A 22,288-nucleotide genomic window follows, 5' to 3' on the forward strand; every position below is an offset into this window, starting at 1 on the left:
ACTTAATTTGGTTGAGGTCAGCTCACCCATTATTATGGGGGGGGATTTTAATATACTTCTTGATCCTAGACAGGATCGCTCTAATCATTCCCAGCATATTACTGCAACTTGTTCTAGGCGTGCTATGGTTAATATGATGAATGAGATTGGGCTTATCGATGTTTGGAAGGTTAGAGGGGGGGCAGCTCCAGGATATACCTGTTTTAGTAAAAAGCATGGCCATGCATCGAGATTAGATTATATCTTAGTAGATAGGCAATGCCTAGAGATCTTGGAAGATGTGAGAGTCTTACCTATTATTCTATCAGATCATGCACCCATTATGTTCTCGATAGTCATTAATCGGAATTCAAATATGGCACCACCAAGATGGACTTTAAAAAGGTCTGCACTATATAGGCAAAATATAGTTACTTCTATTAGAACATCTATAGATAACTATTTCACTGATAATGTTGGCTCTACTCTCCCTGAATATGTATGGGACGCCTGGAAAGCAAATATAAGAGGACATTTCCATAGTCTAATATGTTCCGAAAATAAGGAGGAGGTGAGGAAGCTTAAAACCTTAGAGAACAAAATAACTCTTTTAGAGAATGCTCGATTGGGCACTCAACAATTAAATCCAACACAGGTATTAGATGAGCTGGAACTCCTTAGATCAGAATATAGGGGTCTATTAGATCAAAAAATTAAGGCACAATGGGATGTCCATGCTATGGATAACTACGAATATGGTGAGAGAGCCGGTGCTGTCTTGGCAAGGAAGATCAGATCGGACAGGGTGCGGAATAATATAGATAGGCTAATGCTTGATGACCAGGGGAATATATCCTGTAAACAGAAGGATATGGAAGATCATTTGCTTTCTATGTTCTCTAAATTATACGAGGAAGAATCATCCCCCGCACAGGTGAACTCCGTGCAATGGTTGGTGAGCAAGGCCCTCCCTGGCTTGACAGATGAAGGCAGAACCATTCTCAATAGCCCCTTTACTGGAAGAGGTCAGGGATCATATTAAAAGATTAAAGATTAACAAAGATTAACAAAGCAGCCGGACCTGATGCTCTTCCAGGCGAAATATATAAAATTTTTGAGGAGAGTCTGGTCCCAAGACTATGTGAATTGTTTAACTACATATACAATACGAAGGGTAGGATACCACCATCATGGAGGAGGCCGATTATTGTACTCGTCTAAAAAAGCCAGGAAAGGACCCACTCAGTGCAGATTCATATAGACCAATCTCCCTGCTAAACGCTGACTATAACATCTTTACTAGTGTTTTGGCAGGGAGATTGGCTAAGCTGATCCCACAACTCATTAATATTGACCAGAAAGGCTTTGTGCCTGGAAGGTATATTCATGAGTTGAGCTTACAGTTGATAGGTAGTATAGATTTAGCGGTGACACGGTCGGAGCCCTTGGCGGTGGCCGCATATGATGCGGCGAAGGCCTTCGATCGTGTCAACTGGGGTTTTTTGTGGAAAGTATTAGGGGTAATGGGCCTTGGTGAGACTTTTATCCAAACGATGAGAGGGTGTTACGAAGGAACCTCGGCGGAAATTCTTCTGAACGGCCGTTTAACATCAAGCTTTAATATAGGGAGGGGCACTAGGCAGGGGTGTCCTATTTCCCCTCTCCTTTTTGACATTTATATTGAGCCGTTGGCGCAAGCACTTAGGATCGACGAGACAATCACACCCTTCAAATATAAGGATTACAGGTGTAAATTAGCTTTATATGCTGATGACTTACTGATTTATACAAGTAATCCTGCGGCAGCTCTCCCTAGGGTGGAGGCGATAATGGCAGAATTTGGCCTCTATCCGGGATATCAAATAAATAATTCAAAAACAGAAATAATGTGTTGGGGGATTGATAATTGGACGGGTTCTCGCAGCATTCAGTTTAGATATCTAGGAATTATTATCACTTCAGATATTAATAATATAGTCCAAATTAACATCAAGAAACTATGTAAGGATATTTACCAGCTGTTCTCCAGATGGCAGAATCTCCCCCTTACAATTTACGGCCGAGTTAATTTGGTTAAAATGGTTATTTTGCCTAAGTTGACTTATTTGTTTAACTCAATACCCCTCTCGTTTTCTGATAAAATTTTGGCGAACATTCAGGGAAAGATTGGTAGCTTTATCTGGGCGAAAAAAAACTCCAGGTTATCATGGAAAAAGCTAAAAAGAAGATTATTAAAAGGGGGGTTAGCACTTCCAGATGTAAATTGGTATGCTTTATCTTTTCAGCTGAAAAATATTAGGTGTTTGTTGTCATGCCCTGATGATTCCAATTGGGGGAGAATTTTGAAAATAATGGTAGGTTTGGAGGGTGGAGAGTCTGGGTTCCTGTACAAATTTGGAGCAGTAAAATTTTACAAAAAAAGTACGCTTAAAGGTATTAAAATCAGCCCTTAGAGTCTGGAATAAGGTCAAAGAGAGATGGGGGATTAAAAATTACTCTGAGTTTGCTCCAATCTGGGAATCTCCAGGTCAGCCTTCATGTTTAAGGGATAGTTTGTCCCTCCCTATTAGGAGAGCAGGAATAAATATCTGGTCTGATCTGATAATACCAGAGGGAGTCCTGCCGTGGGAGGTACTGAAGTCCAGGATTGGGGATTCTCTCTCTAGGTTTAAATATATTCAACTATGTTCCTGGTATAAGGCCGAGGAAGAGAATATTGGAGGAAACTGGGATATCGAGAGTGCTCTCTTACTACCAGGGCCCAGGAAGAGAGAAGTGGGATTATGGTACAGGAAAATGTTGGAAGCGGAGGAAGCGCAGTCTCCTCCATCAAATAGGGTTTGGAACTCAACAAGGCTGGAGGTAGACTCAGCTACTCTATACGATCACTCTTTAAAAATACTCTATAAATATGTCCGGACTGTTTCTCTTAAAAAGAATCATTTTTTCACTATAAACAGATTATACTATACACCAAAAAAACTTGCGAAGTTCGTAAATCCACCCCCCTTCTGCCCAAGATGTGGGCTGATAGAAGTGGATGATATCCATATATTCTATGAATGTTTGATAATCAGACCCTTTTGGAGCAGAGTGGAGCGGGCTATAGAGAGTATTTTTAAATTAAAGCTCTGTTTGAATCCAGCTAGAGTTATGTTTGGGATGGATGCAGAACTCATTATTGAACTAGGGGAGCCACAAGCTGCATTATTTTTTTGTTTTATTCTGACTGCTCGCAGAGAAATCTGTAAGTCATGGAAGGATCCCAACCCCCCATTATATGATAATTGGTTACGAGCTACACTTAGAATTGCACGCTTAGAAACACTTTTAACTGTTAAAAAAAAACAGTACCATCTGGAAACCATTTATTGAATGGGGAATTGCATTGAGGCTGTAACAACAATGGTCCAATGATTAACACCATGCCTAGGTATAAAAAGGCAGGCCAGGGTGGCCCCAGGCGAAAGCAAGAACTCTGGCTCAGGGCGCTCAGGTTAAGATTGGGCCATAGGAGCTAATTTGCATTCGTTAGTGGTGAGATGAGGATTAAAAAAAAAAAAAAAAGAAAGAACCAAGTAGGTGCTTGGAGCCTTGGGTTAGACAACACTAGTTGTGAATTAGGAGAGGCTAAGTCAAAAGACACTGATCGTTTTTCAAAATAGCAAACACAGAAAGTAGAAAATCTAAATGTGTGTTCCTTAGAAGATGGTTCAAAATGTGTTGTTGTTGTACAGGATTACTAATGCTTCTGTGGAGTGCGTTAGCTTCAATGGTTTCATTTAAGGTTACATTAGAAACAATAGAAGGACATAGCGAAAATAAGACTAACATAGAAAAGATTCAAAAGATGTATCCGATAAATATGGTAGAAACTATTTACATAAAGATAGGTCCATAACTGAGTATTCTAACAATGTTTTTTCAAAATTACTATACGAATATGTGAAGACGATGGACGTGAGGGATTGCTACGTCTGCATGCAGTTGCCTGCGTCTGTATCTGAGGGAGTGACATACCATCACCTTCCAGTAACATATGGAATAACATGTAGTGTATTAGCAAGTTTGTTTTACAAAATAGGGAAATTAGAATATTATTTTTCAGATGTAGATAACATATTTTCACAAGTACCTGTAGTCAACAAGCTGAATAAAGTAAAACCTGCTAAAGTGTTAGATGAATTTTTCTTAGAAACTAAAGAATTAACATTAGAGTCAATATTTAGAAACAATCTAACTTGTAGTTTAAAGAAGTAGGAGAAAACTTTTTAGATATGGTAGAAGAAAGGAGATTAAAAATGCAAAAGAAGGTACCTGAGGGAAAAGAAGAAAAGACAGCCTGGGATGTTGAAAGAGAAAAATATTTGAAAGGAGAAGCTAGTCCAACAATGGCTTTAGATTGGCCTCAGAAAGGGAAGTTGTGTATTAGAAGGAATCTGCATATGATAATTACTTTGTAGGCACAAGTGATTGCCATGATACTTATAGAATCATGGGTGGATGGGGATTTAAAGGAGGAAATGATCCGGTTTTTCCTGGATTATATTTTATCTGCGGGAACAAAGCTTATTATCGACTACCAGATCACTGGTATGGCACATGTTATCTAGGCCTGGTTTTCCCAAAGATATTTCATGTGGGAAGAGGAAAAGATGGTGCACATGAGATAGGTAGACAACTAACACGTAGAAGAAGAGAATCTTGGTCAGAAATTGTAGGAGACATTTTTGGAGCACTGATACCAGCAGTTCGAATATCTCTGAATGCACACAAAATTAGAAAATTATCAACAGTAGTGGATCGCTTGTCAACTAGCACCGCTGGAGGATTTTTATTGGTAAATACTGAAATGGTTGCCATGTGAGCCATGGTAATGCAAAATCGACTTGCCCTTGATATAATTTTGGCAAAAGAGGGTGGAGTCTGTGGAATGCTGAAAGTTCAACATTGTTGTACTTACATTCCTGACGAAAGTCAAGATTTGAAGACGTACATTGAGAATATAACTGATTTGCATGAGGAAATTGTTCCACTGGAGGTTGAAGGTATCTGGGAAAAGATTGGGAAAAAGTTTTCTACTATTAAGAACTTTTTACTAAAACTAGGTAGTACCTTTATTGGTAAGATATTATTTCCAGTAACATGTGTGATTATTTTAGTATTACTTCTGAGGTTAGGATGTCTATGTAGCAAAAGAAGAAAATTACGAAATAACATAAAAAGAGAAACTGTAAAGAAAAGAGAGAAAGAAAGAAAATAAAGAGAATTTGAAGAAGTAGAATTAGAAAAGTGGAAAGAGAATATGTATAGAAAAACAAGAGAAGAAGAGACAGGTGAAACAGTAATGTGATATAACAAAATATTAAGAGAACTGAATTAATTTCTATTTACTACATTTTTCAAATTTAAAGGTAGTGTGGTGATGTTAAAAATCACCAAAGGGGGGATTGATGGAGCAGGTAGAACGACATTTTGTATACCTCCTCTATTTTGCATGAAAAGATTAACTATATAACTTACTGATTATAATTTCACTAATGGTTTGGTGTGTTATACTAATTTAACCTTTTGCATACACAAATTACACGTGGGAAATTGCTATTTGCATGGCAGAATAACTCAAATAACTAAAATACGTACGCATATTAATAGTAGTATATGTGGTAATTAGATATCGCCTGATTTATGTTGCTTACGTGATGTTTGCATTCCTGATTGGATCCTAAAGGTAAATATTATCGCTTTAAATGCCGCTATATGCTAGGAAAATAATAATACATAAAGGGATTAGTGAGGGTATAACATTAGAATCATCATTTCTTTGTATTAATTATTCTTTTATGTTTGTTTTGCTTAAGTTAGCATTTGGGCCTACCCAAAATGGAGTCGAAAATCGAGTTCAGAAGTGGCCACCGTTTCGTGAGCGCAATACCTACTGCGCAGACTCGGATGGCTCTGTGAACTTCCTAAAGACCCGAGCACCCAATGTCCTCGGTCAAGGATAGGATCTTGGTGGACCGCCAAAACCTCAGACAGTAAAAACCGGTTTAAAATGAACAATTGGATCATACAAGTAAACCCAAAACATTGTAACATAAGGACTATGTCATCTACGGAAGTGAACCAGCAAAATCCATGAGAACCCTAAATGAATAAAAATTGGACGTTTTCGGTCAGCCAATCACAGACTTTCTCCGCCTAAAAATGTTTCATGTTATCCCGAAATGTATTATAAAAAGAGTAGTAGAATAGGGAGGCGTTGGTTGTTCCTGCTTTGTTCCTGGTTGTTGTTCCAGATTGTTCCAATTTCCTGACATCTATGCTGGCGATGACAGATGCTTGCACGATTTCTGGTCCTATGGAGATCTTTGGGACTGTAACGTGCTGAGCAAAGAACTTTCGGACTTTGAGCTTTGGCCTGCTTTATTTGGACAATTTAACGGCTAATTCGATTATGCAGAGCCAATGAATTAGAGAAAACCCAGATAGCAAGAATAGGTAAATATTATGACCTTTGATTTGAATTAATTGATCTAGCAATTCTAAAACTTTGATGAAACAAATGCTAATATTAATTGCAAACAAAATTTAGATAAACAAATATTGATTAATAGAAAATATGAGTTTGTGGTTTTTCGTTAAAGAGAATAAAGGATTCTGAGTCTTAAAATGTGTTTTAGCTGGTTCTAAATCACCATCAACCAATCCAACTAATTGGTCCGTCGACCAAGTGGGTGGAGTGCCTTGATGTTTGGGATTAGGAATCTATAGGTGGCGAATGTTAATGTATATTCTGTAAATTCACTTTTCTTCCCTATAGGTTATAAGGTAACCCCCCACATGTCCAGCACGATATCATCATCCCTCCTGTGTGCAGACTAGTGAGTGGAAACGTGTGAGTGTTGGTGTTATGGGCCCCACCAATGACTGCATGTGTGAATGAGCTAGTGTGACGTTGGGTCTGCGACGCAGGGAGGATAGTTGTGTATATATATATAAATTCCTCTTTTGCTCTGGTCTTGCGCTGGATCACAAGTTTATTCAGCAGTATTTATAAAGCAGAAACAGTCCTCCCCAAAAGCCAAAAGGATATCATGGCTCTGTCAAACTCCACACATTCAGATACTATCTGTAAGGACGAGAGGACACCGGTGTAGCAGAATACTCAGGAACATTACTGTACAGAAAGGAGAGCAAGTAATACATCCACCTCCAACCAGGACTTCACCAACTTTGTCCTCACAACGGTTGTCCCACACATTCTACTCCCTTCTGCATTTCACCCCAGAACACTGTGATGTTACCCAACATAATACCTCCCCCAACAACCCAAAGCAATGCATGTCAACAGCACACATCTCCATCTTTTACAACAATACATTTGCAATAAAGACGAATAGTAACATTGTAATAAATACAATCATAGATGGCTCATAAATACAATAGACAATAAATTCCAGACATTAGATTCATAACGGTTATATAATTCAATTTCTTCAAACAGCCAAGGCTGGCCCTTATAAGATGCACAATTCTTAAACTTCACCAACTATGTTCTCCCAACGGTGCTCCCACACATTCTACTCCGTTCTACATTCCACCCCAGAACACCTCGATGTCACCCAACATAATACCTCCCCTAACAACCCAAAGCAATGCATGTCAACACTACACTATCTCACAGGGGGAGAGAACAAAGATAAAACAATTACTAAGGAAAAAGACACATTTTGAGCCTTTTTTGAAGCTGAGATTAGATATGGCTGTAGAAAAGGGGAACACCAATAAATCCAGGAGACTCTCCGCATATAATCCAGTCTCCTATTTTATTTATGATTAGATAAATAGTAGTAAAAGGATGGAGCCCACGGTAACAGCAGTTGTAAGAGCAGGAAACAAAAGGCAACTGAACTGAAGCACAAAATAAAGTGACATAACAGAACACTAAGTAAAGATTCCAATTCCTTAAAGAAACAGTGAAACACTAATACAGTAATACTACATACCCTCCCCCCATATAATGCAAAAATAAAAAAAAACAACAAAAAACGTCAATATAACACATAATCATGAAACTTGATGGGTAATTTACAAACTCGTTGATCACGTGATGGTAACATAGGTGAATTACAAGAACGAGCAGGTGAAACACTCTTGGAGTAATTAGGAGAGGAAATTGTTGAAGAATCAGAATTAGAATTAACATTGTTAGCAATTGAGGCTTTAGTAATATTAAAATCAGGTCCAAAGGTAAAGTCAGAGTCATCAAGATCAGACCTGTTGGCATAAACTTTGTTAAATATGCTAACTTACTTGTCAGTAAGTTTCACAACATTGTTCTTATTCCCCCAACCTTTGTTTTCTTAGAGGACAGAAGGTTTGGTAACTCTGATAACTCGAACTGGAAAAGTGAATTTAGATTGGCCTTTGCAAACCTTGTAAGGTTTTTAATCAGTACCCAATCATTAATCTTGAGATCAGGGCCAAGTGAAGTGGAAAGACCATCATAGGACTTTTTTTGTAATAACTGTTTGGCAGCCACTTTATATTTTACTATTTGAGGATCTGCTAACATATTCCTCTTATTCTGTAAAGCCGAACCTGCAGCCAAATTAGTGAACCAATGTGGCATCAATTTGGACCTAGCTTCCCTGCCCCTTACAGCCTTGAAAGGTGTAACACCAGTAGTAGAATGAGGTGTTGTCAGGTAAGCCCAAACTTTTTTCTGCAAAACATCACCTACGTCAAGTTTGGCTGCGATAGCAGTTTGAACTCCTTCTTTTAAGAACCGATTGGCCCTCTCAACAAGTCCATTAGAAGAAGGATTATACAGCGCAACCTGACAATATTTAATTTCAGAGTTTTCCATAAATTTGGTGACTTGATGAGAAAGGAAAGGTTGGCCATTGTCAGTAACAACGCATTTGGGAGTACCTTCAGCTGTAAAGATACTTTGAAGAAAAGAAACAACTGTGGAAGAATTGGCTGCATGTACGAATGAATAATATATCCATTTGGAATGATAATCAATAGCAACCAAACAGTACCTTTTATCAGCAGGTAATAAATTAAAAGGTCCTGAAAAGTCTAAAGCAATCTTCTCCCATGGAGAATCAGGGAATGGAACTGGCAGCAAAGGCTTCTTGTTGGTCTTCCAATGCTTATCTGAAACAATACAACTAGGGCAACTGTTTATGAACAGAGCTACTTGCTTATCTAGGCCAGGCAACCAATAAATGTCTTTTAATTTTTTGCAAGTGGCAGAGACTCCTAAGTGACCCTCATGGCCAATATTAATGATTCTTTCTCTGAGAGAAGTGGGAGGAACAAACAACCCATTCCTTACGCGAAACACCATTTTCGAAAGACAACTCCTCACTAATTTTTGCAAAGTGTTTTAGGTCATTGCTCAAGCTCTTATTGCCAGGCCATTTACTCTTAGTGAAAACCTCAACCTTTTTGAGCGTTTCACCAAGTGCCATTGCAGATGCCCATTCATCTTGTGAGATGCTGCTATTGCACAAAGAAACAGCATCTACAAGACCAACCACACAATCTTTGTGAGCATCATTTTCGCCATCACTGTAGTCAGGAAGAGGAATACGAGAAAGGCAATCAGCCCGGATGTTTTTCCCTCCTTGAAAATACTTTATGATCAGATTGTATTCTTGTAATTTGGAAAGTAGTCTAAATAAACTTGCGGGAGATTTGCCTAAACCATTGCCAGAGTGTAAGGAAACCAAAGGTTTGTGATCAGTGAAGATCTCACACTGATTTCCCCAAATGTAAGTTTTAAATTTCTGTACTGCCCAGACAATGGCAAGGGCCTCCCGCTCAATTGTACTGTAGTTGCACTCAGTAGTAGTTAGGGCACGTGAGGCGAAGGCAATAGTGTTTTCTTTGCCATCAACCCATTGCCCAAAAACTGCCCCAAGGCCTCTTTGACTAGCATCCACAGACACAAACGATCTGGCATTGGAAACAAAAGGATGTAATGCAGGTTCATTAATAACCAACAATTTGATTTTCTCAAATATGTCACATAGAGTGTCAGTCCATTTGAATGTTATGCCCTTCTTAAGAAGGCACCTTAGTGGTTGAACTAATTGTGCATAGCCAGGTACGAATCTTGCATAGTATTCACAGAGACCCAAAAATGAACGCAAGGAATCCTTATCATAGGGAGGAGGAGCAGTGCGTATTGCTTCTATATTACAAAACTTGGGTTTGATGCCTTTATTTGACCAGTAATTTGTATTTGCTAGCTTTTACCGTCATACCTTTGTCTTGTAAGATGCTAAATACCTTATTAAGTATTTTTAAGTGTTCCTCCTTGGTTTCAGTATGAACTAAGATATCATCTTGGAACGCTTGTACTTGGGGAATATTACCAAATAAATTGTCCATGAGTTTTTGAAAAACACTCGCGGCTGAGGCAAGGCCAAAAGGTAATCTTAAATATTTGAAAGCCCCAAAAGGTGTTACAAAAGCAGTGAGGGCTTGGCAATTTGGGGAGAGTTGAATTTGGTGGTAGGCTGAGTGTAAATCTATAGTTGAAAAGAACTTAGATTTCCTGATATTGGCTAGCATCTCATGTATGAGAGGTAGAGGGTGGCAATCAACTAATATGTTTTGATTTAGGGACCTCAAGTCCACACATAACCTCAAATCGCCAGTCTTTTTTTTCCGTAAAACGACCGGAGAAATCCACTCAGATGAATTTATGGGAGAGATGATACCTTCAGTTTGGAGGTTATTAAGCAGTAATTTAAGATCTTCTCTGATGCTCAGAGGTACAGGGCTATCTTTAGGTGTAATACGGATAGCGTCTTTATTTAACATAATAGTGTGCTCGTAAACTTTGACCGTGCCCACTGAATCTTTGAATACTCCTGGAAATTTTTTTTTTTTTTTTTTTTTTTTTAATTATTTTTATTAGGGCATCAGAAACATAACATAAATATAAAACAATATACATTAAAAAAAAAAAAAAAACCATATCCGATGTCCAATTTAACATTTTTTATCCCCCCACCCCGGTGGATCCGACAAGGAAGAAGAGAAAGCGAAAAAAAAAAAAAAAAAAAAAAAAAAAATATATATATATATATATATATATATATGAGTTAAAAGAAAATATAAACATACAGACAAAGGGGTACATTACAACACATTAACTATTCAACCTTATTTAACCACTTGGTTAATGGTTCCCATATTTTTTCACCTTTGGCCCTTGTCTGATTTCCTCGTCTCCTAAACACAGATATCTCCCAGTTATAAACATAGATTAGTTTACTAAACCACATATGTAACGTAGGAGGGTCCGGATCAAGCCACATAGTAGCCAAACACAATCGTAATACAGCCATTGTGATATAAACCAGTTTCCTGTTGGCCTCCCCTATATCCTGATTACAAATCCCTAGCATTATAACCTGGGGGGACAGTGGGACTCGATAGCCTAATATAGATTCTAAACGCGATTCAATTTTAATCAATACTTGAGAGAGACTGGGGCAGGTCGCAAACATATGTGTGCTATCTGCTGCCAGAAGCCCACATCGAGAGCAGTGTATCCCCGAGGACCCCCCCCATCGGTAAATACGCGCCGGAGTTATATATAAATTACACCAAGTCTTATAGCCTTGTGCCTGTAAACTTGCAGAAACACATACCGTTTGGCTATACATGAGAGAATCTTCACATTCTCCCTGTCCGGCCTGTAGAGCTGTTTGCCATCTGTCAAAATGTTTAGCTAAATCATCGCCCATTGTTCCATTTAAAAATTTATATAGCGAAGATGTGGTGGCTTGGCCCCCGAAGATCATATCTAATAGGGGGATTCTATTCCGACACGTTACTTTTTTGGTGAAGAAATCCCTAATCTGTAAATACTTAAAGAAAAAATTATTCCTAATCATAAATTTCTCCTTTAAAGCCTCAAAAGGAAGTATTTCAGCATCGCGAATAAAATCCCCTATACAAAAAATACCTTTCTCAACCCAGTGTTTGAAATAAACATCCTGAAATATATCTGGGAGTAGGAAGTTATTGACTAAAGGGGAATATATATGCAGCCGCCCAATCCCAGCCTTTTTCCTAACTGCAGTCCAGACCCTATAAGCACCGAACAAAACCTTGAACTTAACCCTCTTAAAGTAAGCAAAATCAATATGTCGCATAAGAAGTCCTCTGGCTTCTATTCCATAAATCAAATGATAAATTGATATTTCCCCAACTTGAAGATTCCCCCAGTTGAGTAGTTCCCCCATCTGTTTCAACGCAGTTGCCCAATAGTAAATTTGAAAGTTGGGGACAGCCCACCCTCCCCTGTCTCTAGGTAAGGTCATATATCTAAGAGCCCTTCTGGGGCGTTGCCCCGCCCATAGAAACCATGAGACCACCTGATCAAGTTTCTGAAACCAAATTTTATTTATATCTAAGGGAATTGCTCTAAAAATATATAAGATTTTGGGCAAAAATATCATCTTAATAATATTGCATCTCCCTATTAATGTCAGATATAGTTTATTCATTCTTTGTGAATCGGATTTGATTTTCATTATTACTGGTTTCAAGTTAATATCAACTATATCCTGGATTTTAGAACTTATTTCAATTCCTAAATATCTTGCACTTGATGTTATCCGTGGGTCGGTTAATATAATTTTCTCATTGATGACAATTTGAGTTTTAGATTCATTCATATGATAGCCAGAGATATTGCCGAATTGCAGCGTTAAAATATTTATTTCCAGAAGGGTAGAGCGAGGGTCAGTTGTGATAATAGCCAAATCATCGGCATACGCCAAGATTTTGACGTTCCCCCCTCTTGCCGGTACAGGTTGTATTTTTGAATCTGCCAGAATCTTCCTAATTAAAGGGTCAATATAAATGGCGAATAGCAGGGGGGAACATGGGCATCCTTGCCTAGTACCCCGTGATATATTGATTATCCCAGATTGGGTTCCCATTGATGCAATTCTGGCACTTGGATCTTTATACATGATTTGGATAGCTCTTATAAATCTTTCACCAATACCATTATATTTCATAGCCGCCCATAAAAAAGGCCAGGAGACCCTATCAAATGCCTTTTCAGCATCCAGCAGTATTAAAGCCATAGGGTCTCCTGTAACCTTAGTATAATCAAATAATGCGATTGTCCGGCGTATATGATCTATAGTCTCCCGTCCAGGCACAAAACCATGTTGCTGGGGGGAAACAATTTTTTACTCTATGCTCTGTTTACGGACCAGTTTTGGACGATCCCGAACTCTTCGATTGGTTAACTTTAGAATTAGTGGGCTGGCCCTCCCCAATTGTTTTATGTGGGGACTTTAATATTAATGTGAGTTGTGCGGTATCCAATCACCCCGAAGTGGAATATCAAGGGCGGAAACCAAAAGTGTTTAAGTCTCTTTTGCATTTAAAAGAATTGCATGGCTTGATTGATATATGGGCACAAACGGAAGGAAATGACCCGGGCTTCACCTATTTCTCTGCTCCCCATAGAACTCATGCACGATTGGATTACTTTTTTGTTTCTGGAAATTTGGTTCAGGGCAGTAAGATCAGGAAATTTCCCAGAGTTATGTCGGACCATAACCCTCTGGTCCTTGAACTTAATATTAAATGTTCTAAACCAATATCCAGCTGGACTTTTAACAGGGCTCTGCTGAGTGATAAATCCTATATAGATCATATGGCAAAATGGATCACTCAGTTTTTAGAGTACAATTTGGGAAGCACCGGGGTTCAAAATGTTTGGGATACTCTTAAGGCAGGGATCAGGGGTGAAACAACGAAGTATGGATGGGAGACTCAAAAGAAAGAGAGGGAAAAGATTAAGGAGATGTATGAAGAATTAAGGAAAGCTGAGATTAATCTTGTTAAAATACTTTCCGAAGGTGGGGCGGGTGAACTAGCACAATCTACAATTGTAAGTGTTAAATCAGCTATCACCCAAATTTCATTCGCCAAGTCTGCTGGTAGATATTTAGCCTGGAGGTCCAAACTTTATGAGTGTAGCGAAAAGGTAGGTCATATGTTAGCTGTCCGGACCAAAGAAAATGAGGTATCAACACGGATTGCAGGAGTTTCAGATCCAGACATCGGTTTGGTAACTGATACTGGTGCAATTCTTCTGGCTTTCCAGAAATTCTATCAGAAGTTATATTCGGAAGATATTGAAGATAATTGTTGGATTCAATCTGAAACCGACAGATATCTTAGGGAAGCTAAATTAAATAAATTGTCTACTTTAGATCAGGATATGTTGGATGCTTCGGTTCAGCCAGAAGAATTACAAGTTGCTATAGACTCACTTCCACTAGGCAAAGCTGTAGGCCCTGATTTTCTGCCTGGTGAATTTTATAAAGTTTTTCGAATTCAATTGGCTCCGATTATGTTGGAGATGTTTCATATGGTACAGAGCGGAAATACCCCTCCTGAATCTTGGAAAATGGCAAAGATTGTGATATTTTTAAAGAAAGGGAAAGCAGCAACAGATTTAGGGGCCTATAGGCCCATTACTTTGATTAACAGCGACATCAAAATTTACTCTAAGATATTGGCAAATAGACTCGCTTCAGTTATTAAAAAAATTGTTTCCCCCTGGAAATTTTTTTAACATGTCTTCAACAATTGAGTTTGGATTGCTGATCGATAAAATGCTTTAAGGTAGATTACCTAAAACAATTGGAGGATCTTGGCCAGGACGTAAAATAATACCAAAGAGAGCAAGGTCCTTCCAACCAATGATATCTCTTCCTTTGATAGCTACATAAATGTTAGTTCTGACAGATCTACAAGACATTCTAAATTGTCCCATAAAAACCCTATGAGATCAATGTCTTGTTCACCGAAGGCTTTGGGGTTGATGTCAGGATTAATAAGCGTCATGTTATTGGGCCAATATTTATAAAATGTAGTGGCAGCGAAAATAGTAACAGGGGCTCCTGAATCAGCCATGGCTAAAATAGTTCTACCATCAATGCAAATGTCAACTAAAGGTCCTTTTATGGGTTTGTCAGAAGATTCAGGAACTTCAATTGTAACAACAATATTGGCAAATTGAGAAGTACAATCTTGTGTGTCAGGAGTGTCTAAAGAAACGCTTGAAATGTTGACTCTGCTAGATGATGTACTGTACATGTTACTTCTACATACACTTTGAAAGTGTCCACATTTTTGACATTTAGTAAATTAATTTTTTACCTATAGCAGGACAGCTGGGATTGTTTCCTATGTGGTTCCTAGAACCACAGCGGAAGCAAACCAATTGGCTTCTAGACGGTTTGTTTTTAAAATGTTTCTTTTGAAACGTTTGTTTAGTACTTATAGCACACACAGTATCATCATCAACTTAGCTTCGATGAAAACATTCCACACGGTGTCTTCAGATGCAGGAGAAGGATAACGCGGAAGGTTATTAAAATCTCTGCGACCAGCTGTGCCAAGGTGATTTACTAAAAGAGCTAGTTTACTTGAAGGGGAATAACCATCAGCATCAATGGCAGTGAGATCATTTTCGAAGTCTCTCGGCCATTCAGACCACTTCAATTCAGGTTTACCTGGTTTTAATAGGAAAGGCGCTGGCTGAATGACTCCCCGGCTGGACGCCATTGTAAAGAAAATTGAAAACTCTGCACTGCTAGAAGCACACTGATGTACGATTAGATGTGATAACAATAAATAAACAAGTACAATGAATAAAAGTAATCATGTGAGGCACTGGAAATAAATAACACAAGGTCACTTTAATGCAAAAATAACCGTGAGTCACTAATAATGAATAGCACAAACTCACTTCAATGCCAATCAGAAGAAGTACCACAAGGCAAAAGCAGACGATGTTGTAATGGTGTGCGAATTACCGATATAAGTGTCGCATGGAGTGGAAGCACATGAGGTGTGAAACGCCGCTCAGTCGAAATGCCACCCAAGCTGAGGTAATTGACGATGAAAAGAGGATGATCCTGAATGATGTGAAGCAAGAATCGACGAGCGCTTGCAGACCGATTGCAAATGGCCGCCACTGAACGTATGACATCAGCGCGCTCTCCCAAGGTGCAAGGCGGCAATTCCAACGCGATGACGACAGAGGAGGAGGATAAGAATGGCAGAAGCCGCAAAGCTTCCAGAAATAGAACGAGGCAGAAGCGATGAGAGCGAGCAGGTAAGCGACTTTTAAAAGTGGCTCTCTCGCGCCTCGCGTCTCAACGAACTATGAGAGTCAAAGGAGAAATTGAATAAAATATGTCCGACCGACCTGAAAGAAAACCAACGAGGAGGCGGACAGGTCCGGTTTAAATATCCAAAATGTAGAAATAGCAGTCCGGTGGGCTCCAGTGTAGAAATTGCCAGACAATCTGGAATAAAGGCGAATTACCCCACTTCTGGTACCAATTTTTAGAAAAGGGGAACGCCAATAAATCCAGGAGACTCTCTGCATATAATCCAGTCTACTATTTTATTTACGATTAGATAAATAGTAGTAAAAGGATGGAGCCCACGGTAACAGCAGTTGTAAGAGCAGGAAACAAAAGGCAACTGAACTGAAGCACAGAATAAAGTGACATAACAGAACACTAAGTAAAGATTCCAATTACTTAAAGAAACAGTGAAACACTAATACAGTAATACTACAATGGCGTAACACAGGTAGCAAATTCCACGAACATGTAAAAGAGAAGCCGTCAGTTCTTGCTTTTCTGATCCATGTGGTCTACTATAAATATAGCCTCAAAGCACACTAAAATAGCCTCTAGTCTATTCTGAGGCTGGAGATTACATGTAGGTCAATGAGCAGCTGTTCCTCGCTGATTTCTGGTTGGGCACACTGCTTTAATCAAAACGCTGTTTTCTTAAACAATCTCTGTTTAAATACTTTATTATTTGGTGAAAATTTGTAATGCATGTACTTTAGTTTCTGTTTGTTTTATTTTGGAGGGGGGTTTAGTATGGGCTTTTGTAGGGAGGGAAAATGTGTTGGGGTTTTTGGGAGGTGGTGGAGGGGCTTTGCTTGCCCCACCACTTTGAAAGGTCACCAACCACTCCTGAATTTTACCCACGCTGCTATACTGCATGGCTACAAATCATTGCCAAATTCGCAACTCATGCTGTACAGCATTAGCAAAAGGCAATGGCAGAGAGCCAATAGTCTCAAACGCGAGACCTAATGGCTTTGCCAATGCTTGTTTATTTGATGTATATTCCGCGGGCTCTAAATAGATGTTTATGCCTGTGCAGCACCCTCTGGTGTAAAAGCGTCCTGCTCGCTCCTTTGAAATAACTACAAGTAGCGGGGGCGTTTGCTTGTGTAAGCGCTGATGCTGGGGCTTCCTGTTGTGCACTATCTCCATAGACAACAGGCTGGCGTGGGTGCCCACGCCCATCTGGCCCTGCTGCCGCCAGTGTTTACAAACACTGACTCCAGAGCGCACGCCCGTCGGTGATGTCACCCCCAGAGCACATGTCTGAGGCCTCGGCCACGAAGGAGGCGCGGCGCGGCCTGGAGCGAGGCGCGCTAAGCCGCGGCAGAGCAGAGAAGCGCTCTTTCTTATTCGAGTGGAGGCACGGGTTAGAGCTGTGGCACACGCCAAACTCGTCCCGACCACCGCCGATCTAGCAGCCTGGCAATAACAGGCGTCCTCTTCCCCCGCCCTGTACGCGTGGTACACTGGGAAAACGTCTGTTTGTAAACCAAATGCAGGCTAGTGAGGCGGACGCAAATCCAGGACTGGATTCTCTTCAGGATGGAGGCAACGATTTATCGGTCCCTACAGCCCGAACTGGGGCAGCAGTTTTCAGTATGAGGATGTGGTCTCACGGCTAGACTGCCCGCCTTGGGAGCAGAGAAACAAAGGTTTGAGCCTCAGGGTTGACTCCACATCCTGTGATTGTGGGCAAATCACTTGATTTTCCCCGTGCCCACCAAAAATATGTGTCCTTGTGTAACGTAATGTGAAGCGCTCCAATTCCTACTGGTCGAGTTCGCGCTATATAAATCTGCAAAAAAAAAGTATAAACAAAAATCATTTAAGTAAAGCGATACGTTCGTGGGATGAAATTACATTGGCAACATTAACCGAACTTACACACTCAACCAAGGAGGCGAATCTGTAATACTGGTCGTGGTGGAATGACAGTATGACACCCTTATCAAATACTGCACTTTTTTGTTAAAAAAATGTCGTGATTCAGGTTGTAAAATGTGTTGGTTCGCACATTGTCGGTACTTATGATATACTCAGTCCAGCGCGGGGAGTGTATAAATTCAGCTGAGACAATCAAGTAGCAAAATCAGTGCTTTAAATGGCCAAAAATAAGTGCAGGTACTCATCAAAAGGATGGATAGACTGGGGGTGGACCTTGGGGCGGGCATAAGGGTGGTGCTAAAGGCGGAACAAGGGGCGGAGCTAAATTTTTTTACCATTCTAAGGTTTTTATGCAAGAAATGTGCATGCATTGTTAGAATATCATATGTATCCATTAGCTTTTTACACTAATAACCATTTATATAGCACTTAATAATACGTGTTTATTACTACCCAAAGTAACCCCTTTTTAGCAACCTTAAAAAATGAAAAGATTGAGAAAAAAACAGTAAGGTTCTATATATATGCCTTGTTGTTGCATGCAGGTCCTTGCTGCAGGGGCATCATTCACTAAGATATATGCCAAGGATGTTAACTTGGGACGTACAAGGAAACCAAGGATCTATGCAACAAAAACAGTATCCAACTGAGCTATCTACATAAAAAAAATCTCTGAACTACATGTTGCATGCTATGCTTTCCAGCAGGCACACTGACCCTCCATGCAATGTTATGGTGAGTTGACCCTTAGATCAGAATGCACACAGATCTTTCTAGCAAGCGCATTAACCACCAGAGTTATCCACTTTATTGCGACTTATGGTTCCCCAATCATACTTACTTACGAGAAAGGCACCGGCTTCCTCTTTCATAGGATTAGTAAATGCTTAACTGCAAAAAAAGCTGTCAATTCATCAGACACTCTTTTCATTCTCGGCCCACCACAGGCATCAGTAACTTGAAAAAATACTTTTTTTATTTTTAGCAGAGTTTTATATAGCGCGAACTTGACCCGAATCCAATCAGGTATCAGAGCACTTTACATAGCACCAGTTACGTTACATGAGGACACACATTCATGTTTTTTTATTTTTAGGCACGGGGAGATTAAGTGATTTGCCCAGAATCACAGGAGATTTAGCATCGTTACCGAGACTCAAACCCAGTTCACCCAGGTCCGAGGTCGAGCGCCCTAACCATTAGGCCATCTCCTGAAGATGCACAATATCAAGTATTTGACTTTTACATAGTGCTCAACATCTTGTCTTATGATACATGTACTGGCGAATTTGTGTTAAAAAGTCTAATGGTAGCAGTTTAGAAATAGCGCTTTCTGCTACAGAAGCGTCATTGTAGCACTGTGTTACCCTGAACAATGACTCTCACACCCTCATCCATTAGGTTTAATAGACTCTTCTCTGCCCCCGCTGTGTAAAAACAAAAGCTAAACTAACCTGCCCGCAGCCACACCTCTGCTCTGATGGCTTCCATAGCAGTACATGCAGATCACTGACAAGAGCAGCTGTTCGTTTGTACGAGCCCAGCCCAGGCTTCCACTGTGATTAAGAGTGGAAGGTGCTGCCGAGGTACGAGGTGATTGATGACCGGAGCGCCACCTGCATCAAAGCCAGGCCCTCGTGAGTACCGGTACTCTCCTTATTCAAAGAAAAGTGCCGGTACTCTATGCGAGAAAATGAAAATGTGCCGGTACTCAGTACCGGTGAGTACCGGCCCATTTAAAGCCCAGTACAGAAACATGGTACCGTTTTTGACGTGTAGCCATATTACAATCGGGGAGAGCCCCAGCTAAGCCGAAGAAGGTCGGGTGGCATCTGTTGGAAATTACCACTCTCCTCATGTATTTCCCTCAGCTTTTGGCCTTGACTGTTTTTATTAGCCATAGAACTCTGTTCACAGTACTGCAGCTAACCAGTGGTAAAGTGCTTGTGCACCCATTTTTAACATGATTAAATGGGTATACACCTGATTGGTGCATTTAACCAGGGCTTTAAGTGGGATGAAAAAACTGGGGGGGTCTCTCAAAGGGGCATGGCCAATGTAATTAAGGGCGTGGCTTAAAAACACGTAAGTTCAAAATCTGTACTTAGCATAGTGTGCCGCTTGACTTGTATTTTGCTGTTTCTGTAATTGCATCCATATATATGATACAAGTAACATCATACCCACAACAAGTCAGGACTATTGGCTTTGCCAGTGGTTTTAGTTGCATAAGATAAATAAGCAGCAACTATGGCTTGTATATAATATTGAAAAAGCTTTCACTTGAAGCCCTGTGACACCACGACAATGTTGCCTCTCCTGAGTTTCAAAAATAGAAGGGAAATCCAGAGAGAAAATGACTCTCTTTAAAGGATTTCCTGTCCCCTACAAGGCTCATCTGGCATGACGTCATGACGTAACTTCTCCACTAGTGAGAAGTGAGCAGTGTGACCACACGCACATCGATGTGCCCGCTGTCACTGCAGTCCGGAAAAAAACTGACCGCCTGTGCAAGGGCACAAAACAGAGCCCGATAGCGACCCATTTCGAGGCCCCCTTTAAAAATACTGCCGGCGCTCAGCACCGGTGAGACCAGGCCCACTTAAAGCCCTGCATATAACTTGCCAATATGTCCCTGCTGTATGGTACAAAGTGTACCCAGGGCCTGTAAGTTAAATGGCACCAGTGGGCTGCTGCACTCACTGTGCCCCGCGCTGCAGTGACACAACAAACCCTCCCCCAGACCTACCATTGTAGCTTGGCAAGGCAGTTTTAAAATTGCTAATTTAACCTTTTAAATGAACCCTGTTGACAGATTTAAATCCTTCCTTTTAATACTCCCTAAGATAACCCTTCATGCACGTAAAGGCAGGGTGCTTTGTATTTAAAATAAGGATATTAAAAGGTTTAATGTTCCCCAAGTCCTTACAGAGACTAGCCCCTCAAAGCTGTTTTCACAGTAGCAGGGTTGGCTGTTATATGGGAAAGCACTGGGATGCAATATTAAATATTGATATCATATGTCAGTAGTGGAACTAGCTAGAAAAATATTTAAACAACAATTTTTAAAATCCAGTTCCGTGGTGAAGTCAGATTATTTCTAGATTTTGCAGAAATTTAATTTTTACAAAGTTATCTTTGCCCTGCCTGAAGTCCCTGTAAACCAAATCTGCATTTTGCTCGTCAGCGTCTGCTAGTCAGTAATCAGCATTTCAGTAGCAGCAAAGATCGTGTGGCTCTGGCATGCCATTTCTAGAGTTTAACTATCAAAAAGTTGTTACCAACTAACTCTACTTCGCTTTCCTCACAACAGCTGAATACGTACCAACCTAGGCAAGATCAATACGAAAGACCTCCACCTAACAACAGTTTTTTAGGGAACAGACGAGTCAACTACCGTCCAAGATTACAGAACCAGCAGAGACGATACTATCAGGAACAACCCCAGAAAGATCTTCAAACCATAAGTCAACAGTATTACCATCCCGCTATTTAACCTGTCATCTGAAACTATTGATACCAATACTGAGGCTCTCCTCACCAGAGGCCTGTCGTTTGTTTCGACTACCACTATTAACAGGTTTGAACTTACGAAGGATCTGTTTTCCTTTTTTCGTAGAATCAGACAAAAAAAGTTCTTTCAGACAAGAGGAACCAACATGGACCAAAACTCTTCTGGACTGAAACCACCGTCAGACTTCATTCCCAGCTTAGATCAGCTGGGACGGGAAGTGGAGATTTTCGAGAAATCTGTCATTTGTAAGTCCCAACAAGTCACTGGCTTTGTCCCATGACCACCGTTTAATATGTCCAAAGAGGAAAATACGTCCCTCAAAGAATTAAAAGACAACAACAGGGTCACCATCAAACGGTCAGATTTCGTACTCCTCAGGGTCCGGGTAAAGCAATAAGGGGTCCACCTCTTGACATCCCCAAACTCCAGCTAAAGAGTTACAGAGTATCAGGGCGATCAAGTGAGGGATAAGAAAGGGTGGGAACAGCAGGGATGAGAACCTAGAAAAGAAAACAACAGAGATCAATAACACATGCTTACATAACACTACTCTCATATGATCTCACTAAAAGACTCTGTATACCTTGATTCATCCATGGGCCAGCTCACTCTGGTAAGAAACTCAGACATAACAATGTTCCTCTGGACCAATCCTATTAAGACAATAAACATGTGTTTAGGAAATCCA

Source organism: Triturus cristatus, chromosome 7 (assembly GCF_964204655.1).
Source record: "Triturus cristatus chromosome 7, aTriCri1.1, whole genome shotgun sequence".
Taxonomy (NCBI): Eukaryota; Metazoa; Chordata; class Amphibia; order Caudata; family Salamandridae; genus Triturus; species Triturus cristatus.